General features: G+C 36.9%; 1 long non-coding RNA gene across 1 annotated transcript in view; it reads right to left on the reverse strand.

Moving 5' to 3' along the window:
• The window catches only part of LOC133634157 (uncharacterized), a 46,392-nt gene extending 27,493 nt beyond the window's left edge, over nucleotides 1-18,899 (reverse strand). Inside the window, exons 1-2 of the long non-coding RNA XR_009821890.1 lie at nucleotides 17,854-18,899; nucleotides 14,989-15,060 (exon numbers count right to left, since the gene is read on the reverse strand). This is a non-coding gene — a long non-coding RNA (uncharacterized LOC133634157). The remainder of the gene's footprint in view (nucleotides 1-14,988; nucleotides 15,061-17,853) is intronic.
• Nucleotides 18,900-20,000: the final 1,101 nt, after the last annotated feature.

Below are 20,000 nucleotides of genomic sequence, written 5' to 3' on the forward strand. Positions count from 1 at the left end.
TGTAGTGTCACAATCATAGAGTGTGGTGTCACAATCATAGAGTGTAGTGTCACAATCATAAAGTGTAGTGTCAAAATCATAGAGTATAGTGTCACAATCATAGAATATAGTGTCACAATCATAGAGTATAGTGTCACAATCATAGAGTGTAGTGTCATAATCAGAGTGTAGTGTCACAATCATAAAGTGTAGTGTCACAATCATAGAGTGTAGTGTCACAATCATAGAGTGTAGTGTCACAATCATAAAGTGTAGTGTCATAATCAGAGTGTAGTGTCAATCATAGAGTGTAGTGTCACAATCATAGAGTGTAGTGTCACAATCATAAAGTGTAGTGTCACAATTATAGAGTGTAGTGTCACAATCATAAAGTGTAGTGTCACAATTATAGATTGTAGTGTCACAATCATAAAGTGTAGTGTCACAAACAAAGTGTAGTGTCACAATCATAGAGTGTAGTGTCACAATCATAAAGTGTAGTGTCACAATCAGAGTGTAGTGTCACAATCATAAAGTGTAGTGTCACAATCATAGAGTGTAGTGTCAATCATAGAGTGTAGTGTCACAATCATAAAGTGTAGTGTCACAATCATAAAGTGTAGTGTCACAATCAGAGTGTAGTGTCACAATCATAAAGTGTAGCGTCACAATCATAAAGTGTAGTGTCAGAATCAGAGTGTAGTGTCAAAGTGTAGTGCCACAATCATAAAGTGTAGTGTCACAATCAAAGTGTAGTGTCACAATCAAAGTGTAGTGTCACAATCATAAAGTGTTGTGTCACAATCATAAAGTGTAGCGTCACAATCATAAAGTGTAGTGTCAGAATCAGAGTGTAGTGTCAAAGTGTAGTGCCACAATCATAAAGTGTAGTGTCACAATCAAAGTGTAGTGTCACAATCATAAAGTGTAGTGTCACAATCATAAAGTGTAGTTTCACAATTATAGAGTATAGTGTCACAATCATAAAGTGTAGTGTCATAATCATAGTGTAGTGTCATAATCATAGTGTAGTGTCAATCATAGAGTGTAGTGTCACAATCATAAAGTGTAGTGTCACAATCATAAAGTGTAGTGTCACAATTATAGTGTAGTGTCAATCAGAGTGTAGTGTCACAATCATAATGTGTAGTGTCACAATCAAAAAGTGTAGTGTCACAATCATAGAGTGTAGTGTCACTATAATAAAGTGTAGTGTCACAATCATAGAGTGTAGTGTCAATCATTAAGTGTAGTGTCACAATCATAGAGTGTAGTGTCACTATCATAAAATGTACTGTCACAATCATAAAATGTAGTGTCACTTTCATAATGTGTAGTGTCAATTTTGGAAAAGCAGCTTAAGTCCAACAACTTAGATACACAACTAGTATTTTGAGGACAATACAACAACAACAACAACAACAACAACAAAAGAGTGGAGTTGCTAATAAAAGTTAGCATATAGCAGGTAGACATAATAACCATATGGAGTCTTCCTTTTTCTACAGACTTCGTAGAAACTTCGTCTGGTTGTTAGAAACACTTTGAAAGTGACACTACACTTTATGATAGTGACACTGCACCTTATGATAGTGACACTAAACTTTTTAATAGTGACACTACTTTATTTTAGTGACACTACACTTCCTAATATTGACACTACTCTTTATTTTAGTGACACTAGACTTTATGATAGTGACACTACACTTTATTTTAGTGACACTATACTTTGATTGTGACACTACACTATATTTTAGTGACATTATACTTTATGATAAAGACACTGCACTTTATGATAGTGACAATACACTTTATGACAATAACACTACACTATGTTAGTGACACTACACTTTATGACAATAACACTACAGTATGTTAGTGCTGCTACATTTTATGATAGTGACATTAGAATTTATTGTACTGACACTACACTTCATGATTGTGACACTGCACTTTATGATATTGACACTACATGTTATAGTTTCAATACACTTCATGATAGTGACACTACACTTTATTATATTGACACTACACTTCATGATAGTGACACTACACTTCATGATATTGACACTACACTTCTGGATAGTGACACTACACTTTATGATATTGACACTATACTTTATGATAGTGACACTACACTTCAGGATATTGACACTACACTTTATGATCTTGACACTACACTTAATGATATTGACACTACATGTTATGATATTGACACTACACTTCATGATATTGACACTACACTTTATTATATTGACACTACTCTTCCTGATTGTGACACTACACTTCATGATAGTGACTCTACACTTTGATATTGACACTACACTTCATGATTGTGACACTACATTTTATGATATTGACACTACACTTTATGATAGTGACACTACACTTCATGATATTTACACTACACTTAATGATATTTACACTACACTTTATAATATTGACACTACACTTTATGATATTGACACTACACTTTATGATTGTGACACTACACTTTGTTTTCATGACACTACACTTTATTTTAGTGACATTATACTTTATGATAGTGACACTACACTTTATTTTCCTGACACTATACTTTTTAATAATGACACTACTCTTTATTTTAGTGACACTACACCTTATGATAGTGACACTACACTTTATTTTAGTGACACTATACTTTATGATAATGACACTATACTTTATGATAATGACACTACACTTTATTTTAGTAACATTATACTTTATGATAATGACACTGCACTTTATGATAGCGACACTACACTTTATGATAGTGACACTACACTTTATGACAATAACACTACACTATGTTAGTGACACTACACTTTATGACAATAACTACACTATGTTAGTGCTGCTACATTTTATGATAGTGGCATGAGACTTTATTGTACTGACACTTCACTTCATGATTGTGACACTACACTTTATGATATTAACACTACAAGTTATTAAAGTTTCATAACTCTTCATGATAGTGACACTACACTTTATTATATTGACACTACACTTCATGATATTGACACTACACTTCATGATATTGACACTACACGTTATGATATTGACACTACATGTTATGATATTGACACTACACTTCATGATATTGACACTACACTTTAAGATTGTGACAATACACTATGATATTGACACTACACTATTATAGTGACACTACACTTTATTATACTGACACTACATGTTATCGTAGTTTCAATACACTTCATGATAGAGACACTACACTTTATTATATTGACACTACACTTAATGATATTGACACTACACTTCTGGATAGTGACACTACACTTTATGATATTGACACTACACTTTATGATAGTGACACTAGACTTCATGATATTGACACTACACTTTATGATATTGACACTATACTTTATTATAGTGACACTACACTTTATTATATTGACACTACTCTTTATTATATTGACACTACTCTTACTGATTGTGACACTACACTTCCTGATAGTGACACTGCACTTTATGATATTGACACTACACTTTATGATATTGACACTATATGACAATAACACTACAGTTGATGATAGTTAGACTACACTTTATGATCTTGACACTTCACTTTATGATAGTGACACTGCATGCTCTCCAACAGGTAATATTTTCATACATGTTGAATATCAGACATGATGCTTCTATTAAATGACAAATTGTGACAATATAGCATAAAGACCAAGGCCACATGTGGTTTAAATGAACATTTGCCATTCAAATAAATAAAAGACAACAGTTCAGCTCTCCTATGTTTGTGTCTAATGGAAGATTGTTGTTGACTTAACTGTTGAGACCGTGAATAAAATCAAATGCCTCTCAAAACTTTTTGTCATGTAACATTATTATTTTGTTGTGTGTATTAGTGTGGCATAGTTTTACGGTCGGACCAGGAAGAGGCCAAGATATAATGTTCGCAAAAACATAAATATAATCCTGTCCTGTCATGTATCGTTACGTTAGTATAAGAGTGCAAACTGGCGTAGGGACAAAGTTGCAAATGGTGATTAATCATGGTTAACCCTCAGAGGACAAAGGCTCACTTTTGTGTCCTTTCAGTAAAGTTTTGCCATATTTTTTTTCTCGTGTTTCTTAATTAAACATGATTTTTCCTAAAAATATATATATTTTTACATTAAATTAAAAAAGTCGCATTTTTTCACAGGCGTGCAATTAATTTGTAAACTGTGATTAGTCTAATGAAACATTTGAATCATTGGACAGCCATAGTTTGTTTTTAAATAAATGCTGGAAACTGCTATTCAAAGGTCAAATGCTCTCTAAAATTAAGGGGGGAAAGCAGAAAAATGTTGGATGTATGATCATTTAAAAGCAGTTTGTTGTGCAAAAAAAAGAAAAAGAGGTTGCAAAATTTGGGTATTGATCCAATACCAAGTACACGGGCGATATTGGCCTTATCAATGCTGACGCTTAAAATGTTAAAGATCTTTGCAAAGTAAACAAAAAAAATAAAAAATGCTGGAAGACAGCAAAGACTTACAGCCATACTTGCCAACCTTGAGACCTCCGAATTCGGGAGGTGGGGGATATATTTTCAAGTATTTCTTATATATATAAATAATCCGTTCATGAATGAGTATATCCGTTCGGCCATCGTGTTCAATGGAGAAGTCTGGGGCCGTACTTATCAAGCTTCTTAGAATTACTCCTAAGAAGTCTGCTAAGAGTTGACTTAAGAGTAAATAAATTCTTCGCTGAAAGCTGCACTTAAAAGTTAGTTATCAAGCGTCTTACTCACACTTTCAGCGAAGTGTAGGACTGAATCTTAAGTGTCACACTCAGAGCTGAATTACGACATTACTATGTGCCGTAAACTGAATTTTAGGCGACGTCATTTCTGTGTCCACAGAAATGACCAATCACGGAAGGGAATCCGTTGTCTAAGAATAAAGAAATATCTTGGAAATATTTAAGTGGACAATGGGAGTGTATATTTTGACAATAAACTACAAAATAATACAAAACAAACTAGTCCCCGCCGGCACTCACGCTACCGCTCCCTCTCTTCTCTCGCCCACACACTCACTGACGTCACTCACCTCACGGCCACACACATACGCTACTGTCATAACATTTTCTTTCCAATTCATTAATTAGGCAACTAATTTGAAACTGGTGTGGGTGGCTCTATATATACTAGCCCACTGCAGACACATGCAGAAATCAACAAGGAATCGAAAATTATTAAATCTGTGACAAAAATAATATCCGCTCTGTCTAAACGATACCGTTTGATCAGCTGAACGTTCGCGCACGTCTCTCTCGCCTCAGTGCCATCCCCTGCTGGCAACTCCTAACCACTTAAGACACCTCTGAAGGTCTCTTAAATATCGTGGAGAGTAGGAGTGATTCTTAGACTTAAGAACGTTGATAAAAATCTTTTATTGTTAAGTTTGAGAGTAGGACTAAATTTCGCAAATTCTCAGGACTTAAGTGTAAAATGGCACTCCAAGAAGCTTGATAAGTACGGCCCCTGATCTACAAAATGTGCAGGCAGCATACCCCTTCCCCTTCCAGCTGTCCTGGATGAACTGAAATTATTTTTTCCAATCATTTTGGAACTTGCAAGCGTACTTCTTCTTACTCGTCGTCGCCATGTCTCTTCTTCGTTCTTCTGCTTCGTCTCTGTTATGTTTTTGGACATCACTGCTTGCCGTAGTTTTGAAGCAATGCATGATGGGAATCCGGATGTCGTGTGTCAGTGTATTAACGTGCCGGCTGGAATAAACACACGCTGAGAAATAGCTCTGTGCCTGCCTACCTTATGGGTTATAGATAAATCTATGGATAACGGAGACATATATACAAACCCCGTTTCCTATGAGTTGGGAAATTTGTGTTAGATGTAAATATAAACGGAATACAATGATTTGCAAATCATTTTCAACCCCTATTCAGTTGAATATGCTACAAAGACAACATATTTGATGTTCAAACTGATAAACATTTTTTTTTAATTACAAATAATCATTAACTTTAGAATTTGATGCCAGCAACACGTGACAAAGAAGTTGGGAAAGGTGGCAATAAATACTGATAAAGTTGAGGAATGCTCATCAAACACTTATTTGGAACATCCCACAGGTGTGCAGGCTAATTGGGAACAGGTGGGTGCCATGATTGGGTATAAAAACAGCTTCCCAAAAAATGCTCAGTCTTTCACAAGAAAGGATGGGGCGAGGAGCAAATAGTCAAACAGTTTAAAAACAACGTTTCTCAAAGTGCAATTGCAAGAAATTTAGGGATTTCAACATCTACGGTCCATAATATCATCAAAAGGTTCAGAGTATCTGGAGAAATCACTCCACATAAGCGGCATGGCCGGAAACCAACATTGAATGACCGTGACCTTCGATCCCTCAGACGGCACTGTATCAAAAACCGACATCAATCTCTAAAGGATATCACCACATGGGCTCAGGAACACTTCAGAAAACCACTGTCACTAAATACAGTTGGTCGCTACATCTGTAAGTGCAAGTTAAAGCTCTACTATGCAAAGCGAAAGCCATTTATCAACAACACCCAGAAACGCCGCCGGCTTCTCTGGGCCCAAGATCATCTAAGATGGACTCATGCAAAGTGGAAAAGTGTTCTGTGGTCTGACGAGTCCACATTTAAAAATTGTTTTTGGAAATATTTGACATTGTGGGGAAGCGAACCATACAGACTGTTATCGACGCAAAGTTCAAAAGCCAGCATCTGTGATGGTATGGGGGTGTATTAGTGCCCAAGGCATGGGTAACTTACACATCTGTGAAGGCACCATTAATGCTGAAAGGTACATACAGGTGTTGGAACAACATATGCTGCCATCTAAGCGCCGTCTTTTTCATGGACACCCCTGCTTATTTCAGCAAGACAATGCCAAGCCACATTCCGCATGTGTTACAACAGTGTGGCTTCGTAAAAAAAAGAGTGCAGGTACTTTCCTGGCCTGCCTGCAGTCCAGACCTGTCTCCCATCGAAAATGTGTAGCGCATTATGAAGCGTAAAATACGACAGCGGAGACCCCGGACTGTTGAACGACTGAAGCTCTACATAAAACAAGAATGGGAAAGAATTCCACTTTCAAAGCTTCAACAATTAGTTTCCTCAGTTCCCAATTGTTTATTGAGTGTTGTTAAAAGAAAAGGTGATGTAACACAGTGGTGAACATGCCCTTTCCCAACTACTTTGGCACGTGTTGCAGCCATGAAATTCTAAGTTAATTATTATTTGCAAAAAAAAATAAAGTTTATGAGTTTGAACATCAAATATCTTGTCTTTGTAGTGCATTCAATTGAATATGGGTTGAAAAGGATTTGCAAATCATTGTATTCCGTTTATATTTACATCTAACACAATTTCCCAACTCATATGGAAACGGGGTTTGTAATAGTCTCCTTTTCAGGTGAGAGAGGACGCTAAAGGCAGTGCCTTTAAGGCACGCCCCCAATATTGTTGTCAGGGTGGAAATCGGGAGAAATTCGGGAGAATGGTTGCCCCGGGAGAGGCACTGAAATTCGGGAGTCTCCCGGGAAAATCGGGAGGGTTGGCAAGTATGCTTACAGCGTGTGGAGCAGCAGACGGCGTCCACAAAGCGCACCCATATATGACACGACAATCAACAAAAAAATAGGAGCGCAACATTTCAACATTTTTTATTTAAAAGAATATTCATGCCGCAAGCTGTAACACACCCATAATAATCACCAAATCAAAACAAAAAAAAAAGGCATGAGGGTTAAATAAATTAAAGGAGAGAACATGATTACATTTTATGCCAGGTCACAAAAATTATCCTCAGATTTAAAAAAAACAACCCAAAAATTAAGACATCTCAAGTCCAGAGAGAAAATGTTTCAGATTTGGAGATGAAGGATGATGAAGCACAAAGCAAGGCACCAATATTGTTTATGTACAGCAATCACATGGAACACAACAGACTTGGCTTTCTTTAGCTCCGAGAAGATTCGGGCTTTTCATGCAGAATAAGTTACTTTCAGACAAGCACAATCCCGTCTTAGATATGCTCTTCACTGAGGTACTGGATTTAGTCAAAAATGTGGTCCAAGGTGCACCTGATTCATGCAAAGGGAAGAGGAGAGTCCTCTTCATGCTATTTGTCACATCCAGCAGATAACATTCCACCTGGACAATCACACCTGACACCTGACACGTAAACACGCCATGTTTGAAATAATAGCCAAATATATATTTTGTTATTTATGCTTCACTAATGTTTGTCAGTTTCTATGGAGGGGCAAATGGGACAAAATGTAATAAATAGATCCTTAACTGTCTAAATTTATGGGTTTCTACACCAAAATTAAGCTATTTATTTTTCTACTTCTTTTTTTCCGGGTTTTGGCACACTCTACCGTCCACATTTTCCCACCCGATTCAAACCGTTTCAACTTCAAACTGTTCAGCCCATTCAGGAATCGCGGGCCCTTCCTTGAAAAATGTAAGTGGGGAAAGCAGAAAGATGTTGGATGTATGATCATTTAAAAGAGGTTGCAAAATTTGGGTATTGATCCAATACCAAGTACATGGGCGATATTGGCCTTATCAATGCTCATACTTAAAATGTTAAATATCATGGCAAAGTAAACAAAACCAAAAAAATGATGGACGACAGCAAAGACTTACAGGGTGTGGAGCATTGACACTACACTGTTGAAATCAATGGGACATTCTTTAAAGTTCCACAACTCCCATATTTTTCATGTGATTCAAACCGTTTCAACTTCAAACTGTTCAGCCCATTGGGGAATTGCGGGCCCTCCCTTTAAAAATTCCAAAAATGTCAAAATTTTCCAGAATTCCAGGACATTTTTCCCCATTCAAAATGAATTGGCCATTTTTAAAACGGCCACCATTTCCGCATTTTTCAACCGATTAAAAAAAAAAACATTCAACAGATTCCACTCATTCTGGACATTCAAACTATTATTTTTCCAAGTTCTAAAAAATTCCAGGAATTCCCGTTTTTCAAACCCTTTTTCGGACCCTTTTTTCTGCCGACTACTCCTTCCACATTTTTCAACCCGCTTCAACCGTCAAAACATTCCTATTAATTAGGACAAAAAACAAAGTTGTTTTTCGAACTCGAAAAATTCCCGGTTTTCCCGAAATTCCAAGAATTCCTTAATACCATTTCTCAATTAAAAATGTTACTACTTCAGCATTTCTCAACCGATTTGAAACATTCCAACACCAACCATTTCAACTCATTCAGACCATTCAAGTTTTTTACCATCCATCCATCCATTTTCTACCGCTTGTCTCTTTTGGGGTCGCGGGGGGTGCGTGAGCCTATCTCAAAAAATGTCCTGCTTTCCCCAAAATTCCCAATTTTTTGGGAAATTCCCATTGAAATCAATGGGACATTCTTCAAAGTTCCACAACTCCCAAATTTTTCATCTGATTCAAACCGTTTCAACTTCAAACTGTTCAGCCCATTCGGGAATTGCGGGCTCTCCCTTGGAAAATTCCAAAAATGTCAAAATGTCCCAGAATTCCAGGTTTTCCAGGATATTTTTTTCCCATTCAAAATGAATTGGCCATTTTTTTAAACTTCCACCATTTCCGCATTTTTCAACCGATTAAAACCATTCAACACATTCCACGCATCCTGGACATTCAAACCATTATCAAAACAATTCCAGGAATTCCTGTTTTTTCTAACCCTTTTTTCTGGCGACTACTTCTTCCACATTTTTTCAACCCGCTTCAACCTTTCCACTGTTCACTATTCTTTATTTATTTTAAATTGCCTTTCAAATGTCTATTCTTGGTGTTGGCTTTTATCAAATAAATTTCCCCCAAAAATGCGACTTATACTCCAGTGCGACTTATATGTTTTTTTCCTTCTTTATTATGCATTTTCGGCAGGTGCGACTTATACTCCGGTGCGAATTACAATCCGAAAAATACGGTAAATATTCAAAATTTCTCGCCTGATTTGAAAAATTCCAACACCAACCATTTCAACTCATTCAGAACATTGACGTTTTTTGACCAATTTCCAAAAAATTTCCGCTTTTCCCGAAATTTCCACATTTTGGGGAAATTCCCATTGAAATGAATGGAATATTCTTCAAAGTTCCACAACTCTCACATTTTTCAACTGATTCAAACGGTTCCAACTTCAAAATATTCAGCCTGTTTGGGAATTGTGTGCTGTACTTCAACAATTATAAAAAAAAAATCCGGCATTACAGTTCAACGTCAGCATTGGAGCATTCACACGCGATTCCTTCAGGAATTGCGGAATTGCCTCATGTGATGAAGTATTTCAACGTCGTGGATCTGTTGTAGTGGCCGGGTGACACTTGGTGGATCCTCCAGTGAGTACTGTAATCTATAGTAGAACACACTTAACTATATTGGGTGGAACGAGTGTAAAGGTGACTGTATGGCTTTTTATTTCATGTTTGAAGGACTCTAATTATGTAAAAAAAAAAACGTATTTAAAAGGTCGTAAACAGTTTTTTTATGTTCTAACTATGAAAATATTCCATTTATTAATATTAATCGCACTTTGCGGAAATTTGTTTAACACGGTCAGGCCTGGAATTAAGTGACTGTATTTAATATTTTTTCTGAACTTTCTTTGGTCTCTGTATTAACAGTTAAGTTAAGTTAGGATAAACTTGCAAAATCAGCAGGAGATCATATAATTATTTCCCTCTGATGCAGGGGTGTCAAACTCATTTTAGATGGGGGGGCCACATGGAGAAAAATCTACTCCCAAGTGGGCCGGACTGGTAAAATCACGGCACAATAACGTAAAAATAAAGACAACTTCAGATTGTTTTCTTTGTTTAAAAATAGAACAAACACATTCTGAAAATGTACAAATCATTATGTTGTTGTTTAGTTTTTTTACACTTACATGTTGTGGTTAATAGTATTCTACCTTTATTTGTACTTTCTGAATAAATTATGTGATAATATTCATCAGTCAACTCATTGGTGTTAATTTTCAATCCATCAAAATAAAAAAAAATTATATCAAAATCCAATTACAGTATGTTATTTATGTAGTTTGATAATTTTCCTCGACTGATGTACTAACATGTGGTTTATTTTGTACATATCGTCTACAAAGATACAAGGAATTGCTATTGTGACATCCAGTGGACACATTAGAACAGCTGTTTCTTTCATTCAAAAATTTCAGGTTCATTTTTATACTTAGCAAACTCATCCCGAGGGCCGGATAAAACCTGTTGGCGGGCCTGATCCGGCCTTCGGGCTGTACGTTTGACACCCCTGCTCTGGTGTATGCACCGTGGGGTATACAAGTAAAGTAGAGGTGTAAGTCTAAACAAGAAGACCGAACTAAAACCAAATGTACATGTTGTGAGAGTCGATATAGGAAGCGATTGTCTTCATCGTGTCCGGTTAAACGTTAGCCACGCAGGCAATGAATGGTTTGGGAAACGTCTTTGTTTTCCGGATGCAATTAACCAAAAATAGCAGTTCTGGTCAATCCTGCATGGAGTCCAGTGTCCTGACCCTGTCTGTCTGGTGAACCGTCCCTCAATACAGTGTTTTTCTACCTTCTTTGAGTCAAGGCGCATTTTTTGCATTGAAAAAATCCATAGGCACACCACCAGCAGAAATCATTAAAAAACGAAACTCAGTTGACAGTAAAAAGTCATTTTCGCAATTGTTGGATATGACTTTAAAGCATAACCAAGCATGCATCAATATAGCTCTTGTCTCAAAGTAGGTGTACTGTCACCACCTGTCACATCACTCCCTGACTTATTTTGAGATTTTTGCTGTTTTCCTGTACATAGTCTTTTAGTTCTTGTCTATTTTGGTGGCTTTTTCTCTTTTTTTTGGTATTTTCCTGTAGCAGCTTCATGTCTTCCTTTGAGCGCTATTTCCCACATCTACCTTTGTTTTAGCAATCGAGAATATTTCAGTTGTTTTTATCCTTCTTTGTGGGGACATTGTTGATTGTCATGTCATGTTCGGATGTACTTAATGGACGCCGTCTTTGCTCCACAGTAAGTCTTTGCTGTCGTCCAGCATTCTGTTTTTGTTGACTTTGTAGCCAGTTCAGTTTTAGTTTCGTTCTGCATAGCCTTCCCTAAGCTTCAATGCCTTTTCTTAGGGACTCACCTTTTGTTTATTTTTTGTTTAAGCATTAGACACCTTTTTACCTGCACCCTGCCTCCCGCTGTTTCCGACATCTACAAAGCAATTAGCTACCGGCTGCCACCTACTGATATGGAAGAGTATTACACGGTTACTCTGCCGAGCTCTAGATAGCACAGACACTCAACAACACCACCTAGTTTGCCGACTATAATTACTGGTTTGCAAAACATATCTTTAACCCAAATAGGTGACGGCACACCAGACCGTATCTCACAGTGGTTGAAAAACACTGCCTTAATAGATCCAGTTTGAGCAGCTTTAGTTAACAATTGTTGCCTTACTTTTTAAGTGGAATAGACTAGATTAGTGTTTCCTAACCATGTTTCTCAGCATACACATGGGACAACTCTCAGTAACATTGAATTAAAACCCTTTACATGACAAAACTTGACCTCAAAAGTGCATCTTTGCTGCCTGTGTCACCAATTATCCAAACTAAACTAATAAATAGTGCAGTAAAAAGCAGCATTAGTTCAATATTCAAGTTATTACCGCGATAACAAAATCAGGAGGCCGCCCCAGAAAAACCTATGAAACAATATTTAACAAAGTAAAAGCACATATACTTCATATTATACATTGGAGGTGGACACCACAAGTGACATACTTTACACAAAAGTCATATTTCTTTCCATAATTGTTGGTCCAAAGCTAATGAGGATTTTTGGCAAAATGAAGGTAATACCTTGTTGTTGTTTTTTTTTTAATATTAATTTTCCTGACAGGAGTGTACTAGACACCCTGCTGGTCACTAAACACTGTGTGAATTAGTGTTGTCCCAAAACCAATATTTTGGTACCGGTAAAATAAAGGGGACCACAAAAAATGGCATTATTGGCTTTATTTTAACAAAAAATCTTAGGGTACATTAAACATATGTTTATTATTGCAAGTTTGTCCTTAAATAAAATAGTGAACATACAAGACAACTTGTCTTTCAGTAGTAAGTAAACAAACAAAGGCTCCTAATTAGTCTGCTGACATATGCAGTAACATATTGTGTCATTTATCATTCTATTATTTTGTCAACATTATTAAGGACAAGTGGTAGAAAATGAATTATTAATCCACTTGTTCATTTACTGTTAATATCTGCTTACTTTCTCTTTTAACATGTTCTATGTACACTTCTGTTCAAATGTAATAATCACTTATTCTTCTGTTGTTTGATACTTTACATTAGTTTTGGATGATACCACACATTTGGGTATCAATCTGATACCAAGTAGATACAGGATCATACATTGGTCATATTCAAAGTCCTCATGTGTCCAGGGACATATTTCCTGAGTTTATAAACATAATTGTGATGATTGTGATTGTGATGCTAAAAATGTTGATGTAATCATAGTAGCATCGACTAGATACGCTCCTGTACTTGGTATCATTACAGTGGATGTTAGGTGTAGATCCACCCATGGCGTTTGTTTACATTTTGACGCCGGTCATCTACGGTGTGTAGTGAAGCATGTTTAGCTATTCCTCGCCCTGCAGGGATGATACTTGTAAGAAACGTACTTTATTTCTCGCCATGGAGGCGAGGATTAGTGATTTAGAAGTAGCTAAAACACTGCCGACTGCGGCTGGACTTTAGCCGCTAGCTAGCTAGCCATGTCTTAAAGCACCTCTTCCTGGGGGCGTTTCAGTGTTATAACTTCACCTTTATCGTTTGTTTTTAAGCCAAAATGCGTCCGTTCTCTCTTTTCTGCCTACACACTGTGTCTGCTTGTAAGTACTCTGTGATTGTGCGCTGCCGAACATGCTCCTCTGCTGGTAAACCAACAATGACACGACGTGACGACGACGGGGGCGCGAGGAGGTACTTTTCAGAGGCGGTATAGTACCAAATATGAGTCATTAGTATGGTGGTACTATACTAATACCGGTATACCGTACAACCCTAACATGAATTTGGCAGCAAAATTGCCCGTAATAATAGCATGTTTTATTGTAATTTTATGAACTGGAGTATGTTTCGAACTATACTTTAATTGTCCGTACTCCCTCTATAGACGACTCTGAGTCAGTTGAATGAGTGACGAAGTTCAAACAATCAGAAAAATTATTTAGCAAAAGTCAAGAAGTTTCATAAACCCCCAAATTAAAATTGTATGTGAATTCATTTTTCGTTACAGTCGTGCTCATAAGTTTACATACCCTGAGAGAATTTATGATTTCTTGGCCACTCTTCAGAGAATATGAATGATAACACAAAAACCTTTCTTCCACTCATGCTTAATGGTTGTGTGAAGCTATTTATTGGCAAACAACTGTGTTTACTCTTTTTAAATCAAAATGTCAAAACAAAGTACCCAAATGACTGTGGCTGTTTCAAGATGCACAATAAGGAGGCACTTGAAGAAAAATGGGCTGCATGGTCGAGTGGCCAAAAAGTTAAATTTTGGTCTCATCACTCCAAATGACTTTGTTCCAGAAGTTTTGAGGCTTGTCTCTGTGCTGTTTGGCGTAATGTAAGCGGGATACTTTGTGATATTTGCGCAGAAATGGCTTTCTTCTGGCGACTCGACCATGCAGCCCATTTTTCTTCAAGTGCCTCCTTATTGTGCATCTTGAAACAGCCACACCACAATTTTTCAGAGAGTCCTGCATTTCAGCTGAAGTTATTTGTGGATTTTTCTTTGCACCTAGAACAATTTTCCTGGCAGTTGTGGCTGAAATCTTTGCTGGTCTACCTGAATCCCTCATTTTCCACTTCTTAATCAGCGTTTGAAAACTGCTGATTGGCATTCTAAATTCCTTGGATATCTTTTTATACCCCTTTCCTGTTTTATGCAGTTCAATTACCTTTTCTCGCAGATCCTTTGACAATTCTTTTGCCTTCCCCATGACTCAGAATCCAGAAACATCTGTGCAGCACTGGATGAAAGATGCAATGGTCTGTCAGAAGCCCAGAAACTCACTGACCTTTTATACACACACATTCATTACAAACAAACATGTCACAGGTGAGGATTGGAATCTTGATTAGCCATTCAAACCTATTTGTGTCAACTTTTGTGCATGTTATCAGATCAAAGTCACTGGGGTATGTAAACTTTTGATCAGGGTCATTTGGGTACTTTCTTTTGTCATTTTGCTTTTAAAAGAGTAAACACAGTTGTTTGCCAATAAATAGCTTCACACAACCATCAAGCATGAGTGGAAGAAAGGTTTTTGTGTTATCATTCATATTCTCTGAAGAATGGCCAAGAAATCATAAATTCTCCCAGGGTATGTAAACTTATGAGCACAACTGTATATGGCTGCCTTCTTTTGCAGTATAATTAGTATTTTTTTTGTTTGTTTAGGATGTGAATCTTACAACTCACGATTCGATTCTGATTCTTGGGGTGACTATTTGGGTCGGAATTGATTCTCAATTCAACACGATTCTTGAGTCGAACCGCATTTGATTATTCCAGCAGAACGTATGCTTAATGGAAGCTCAGTTCAAACTTAGTGGAATTACCCAGGATGTGATGAAGTATTTCCACGTTGTGGATCTGTTGTAGTGGCCGGGTGACACTTGGAGGATCCTCCGGGCTACCAGTGAGTACTGTTCTCTATAGTAGAACACACTTAACTGTATTGGGTGAAACGAGTGTAAAGGTGACTGTATGGCTTTTTATTTCATGTTTAAAGAACTCTTTATGCAAAAAAAAATATTTAGAAGGTTGTACACAGATTTTTTTATGCTCTAACTATGAAAATATTCCATGTATTAATAATAATCAAACTTTTTCAGAAATTTGTTTAACACGGTCAGGCCTGGAACTAAGTGACTGTATTTAATTTTAATTTGTTTTACTTTCTTTGGTCCACATGAATTAAAATCTGCTCCCAAGTGGGCCGGACTGGTAAAATCACGGCACAATAACTTAAAAATAAAGACAAAATTGCCCGAAATAATAGCATGTTTTAGAACTATATTTAGACGCATTATTTTGGTTTATTTTGTCAGGAAAATAATGTCAGAACGACTACAAATGCATGCTTCTGTCTTTGGTGTCCAACATGGCGCCTGTTTAATTGTATTATTTGGTGTAACAATTATGGTAAAGGTGTTTAGGGCACGTCCGACTGGTAGGAGACCACGGGGAAGACCCAGACGAACTAGCTGGGGAGAGGGAAGTCTGGGCTTCTCTGCTTAGGCTGCTGCCCCCGCGACCCGACTCCAGATAAGCAGAAAAAGATGGACTGATGGATGGATAACACTTATGATAAAACCTTTTCAAAACCTCCTCTTTTTAGGCCATCTGTGTAAGCGCACATTTTTTTAAATGTATTCTTCAAAAAAAAAAAAAAAGGTATACATTCTAATCAATTCTTGAACATTTTGAATTAATTTAGAGTCTGAATAAAAAAGAATAGCTGTTACAATTTTACATTTTTTCAGCACCACCAGTTTTTGTAATCAGCCTGCCCTAAGCCTTATTGGGCATGTTGTTTATGTGTTAAATATATACCGTATTTTTCGGAGTATAAGTCGCACCGGCTGAAAATGCATAATAAAGAAGGAAAAAAACATATATAAGTCGCACTGGAGTATAAGTCGCATTTTTTGGGGAAATGTATTTGATAAAACCCAACACCAAGAATAAACATTTGAAAGGCAATTTAAAATAATTAAAGAATAATGAACAACAGGCTGAATAAGTGTACGTTATATGAGGCATAAATAACTAACTGAGAACGTGCCTGGTATGTTAACGTAACACATTATGGTAAGAGTCATTCAAATAACTATAACATATAGAACATGCTATACGTTTACCAAACAATCTGTCACTCCTAATCGCTAAATCCCATGAAATCTTATACGTCTAGTCCTTTACGTGAATGAGCTAAATAATATTATTTGATATTTTACGGTAATGTGTTAATAATTTCACACTTGAGTCGCTCCTGAGTATAAGTCGCACCCCCGGCCAAACTATGAAAAAAACTGCGATTTATAGTCCGAAAAATACGGTAATAACATTTTTGATTGAAGCATGGCTTTATATTATTTGGCAAGGTTTGGATCTGGTAAACTGTAAGTAGGTTAGATATAATTATATTATTATCATTACAATAGTAGGATTACTAATCCGGAGTTAATATTAGTGTTAAAAATGTTAAGAACCACACTAAAGAAAATAATCTGCTGTGTAAAGGAACTCATAGAAGGTGTGCTCCCTATAACCAGGGAACCATTATACTAACGTATAATGTTTTCAACTGATTAAAACAAATAATAAGTGATTTACTTGGATTAGATGCCATGGCAGGAGGTTATTGCGGAAGACTGAAGGCTGAAATATGTCATTGCGTCCCCTCTGATGGCGTCTTGATTTGTGTAGTTATTTTGCTGGGGGCTGACGTGAGAGTTGCAATTCTCTCCCAAAAACGCTAGAGGGCAGTGCTGTCTTTAGTGAGCAACCACAACTCTTGCTGACTAGTTATTAGTTATTTAACCCTAAAACTATGTACCGTATTGTCCGGACCATAGGGCGCATTATATGAGTCATATTATTATTTTTTTCTAAATGTAAAACACTTCCTTGTGGTCTACATAACATGTAATCGTGGTTATTTGGTCAAAAATAATATTGCATAGATTATGTTTTACCTATCATCTTCAAGTCGCTTTCGCGCCGTTTTGTAGGCGGTCTTATTTACGTGGCTCACCTTCGACGGCGTCTTCTCCCCGTCATCTTTGTTGTAGCGAGGACGGCAGTGGAAGAAGTGTCAAAAGATGAAGCTAACTGTTTTAATGACATTCAGACTTTACTTTCAATCAATCACGGAGCAGCATGTCCTCATCCGGAAACAACAACAACAACGCCGGAAATGTGTCCCGTGAAAAACCGTCCGACCGGAACTCTCTAATAACTAAAGTTCCTTGGGTGATTAATTTAAACTCACTAGTCACTACACCGGTATGTTTTAGCGCTTTCATGGTGAGTTTACTGACAGATATAAGTAAGAACTTTACACTACTTTATATTAGAAATGGCAACAGAAGATAACAAGTAGATAGAGGAAAAGACGAAGCTTATCGACTACGGTGTCGTCACGGACTACAAAGGCGGACACGCGCAAATTTTCAGGATTTATGCAGATCCCAAATACAGATCAGCCGGTACCAGAAGGTAAGAAAAGTTGCTTTTGCATAATTTTGTGAAACAAAACGCCAGATAATATGTCTATACACACACCATAATAATAATCGGACAACACAATCCATCAAGCGGTGCGGCTTCATAGCTTACCAACGTCGTACTAAAACATTTTGTTAGATTTTTGAGCGCCGTGTGTAATGTTCTGTATTCTCAATGGAACATATAAAATGTTGGTGTTTTTTACTTGAGTCATATTGCCATCATTTTGCAGTCTACATGTATCTCTTATGTTTGACTGCCATCTACTGGTCACACTTATCATTACACCATGTACCAAATAGAATTGCTTCGAGGTGGGTAAGCTCAACCAAACGTATTCCTTACATTAGGCGCACCGGGTTATAAGGCGCACTGTCGAGTTTTGAGAAAAAGAAAAGGATTTTAAAAAATACGGTACTAAAAAGAGAGGACTAATCACAGATCTGACGCAAAGTCATATTTTTATGGAGGTGTACGCAGAGGAGAAGCCATATTTCAGCCTTTTTCCTCCGCATTTCACAGTTCAGGGTGGTTTATACAAATCAGGCTGATGACGTATGGATGAGTGGTACTAACTACACTGTACCATGTAAATAAACAGACAATCATAGGTCATGTTCCTTTTACTAAAGTGCAAGTAAATGAAATACAAAGCAATAAAATACGAAACGGTATGATTTAAAAACAAAGTCGACCGGATTTTACATAGAAAGTCAGCTAGGTTTTTTTCTACACTCAGAAAGTCGTCCCCTCAGTAAATTATGAATTAATGCGGATCAGGCGATTCCTTTTGCTCCATTTCAGCTGTAAATAAAAATATATAAATAATAAATGTCAGCGTTTATGTATCCCGGCGACAACATGAACGCATCTGATTTAGCGTTAGCCTGTTAGCATTAGCATTCAATTTACTCGGCTAATAACTTACTTTTAAAGCAGGTAACAAAGTAATTGAATATTTGTTGTGATTTACCTTTGTTCCACTCATACTTTATTTCACAGTCTACAAGTATCTCTTATGTTTGACTGCCATCTACTGGTCACACTTATCATTACACCATGTACCAAATAAAATTGCTTCGAGGTCGGTAAGCAAAACCAGAATTATTCCGTACATTAGGCGCACCGGGTTATAAAATGTGTAATATTTTATAAACAACATGAACCAGCGTCCTCGTAGTCTTAACTACACTCAGAAAGAGGCTTGAAAATGGTCTGTAAAGCAAAATGTATGCAAAATTATGACACAACCATCCATCCATACGTTTTCTACCGATTGTCCCTTTCGGGGTCGCGGGGGGTGCTGGAGCCTATGTCAGCTCTTACAGTTTAAAACACATTTTCATTGATTGATTATTTTGAGGTTTGCACAGTGAAAGCTGTCTATCGTCAACATCATTGAAATGGAAACAAGCCACTGTTTGCACGTTAGGGGAATGGACAATATTGTTTTTGTTATTGTTTGTTCATATGGTTTTCCTGCATTTGTACTATGGCTAACAATCTATAAAAACATAATTAAATAGGCATATTTTGTTAGTTGCTGTAGTAGAACCCAGGTTAATGTACCTCCATGCTTTTATTTTAAAACTTACGGTAGTTTACTTAGTCACTTTGTGTGCATTTTTATGTGTGTAATCAGACAATAGTTGTTACGTTGCTAATTATAAAATC

The sequence above is a fragment of the Entelurus aequoreus genome, linkage group LG18 (genome assembly GCF_033978785.1).
Source record: "Entelurus aequoreus isolate RoL-2023_Sb linkage group LG18, RoL_Eaeq_v1.1, whole genome shotgun sequence".
NCBI classification, from domain to species: domain Eukaryota; kingdom Metazoa; phylum Chordata; class Actinopteri; order Syngnathiformes; family Syngnathidae; genus Entelurus; species Entelurus aequoreus.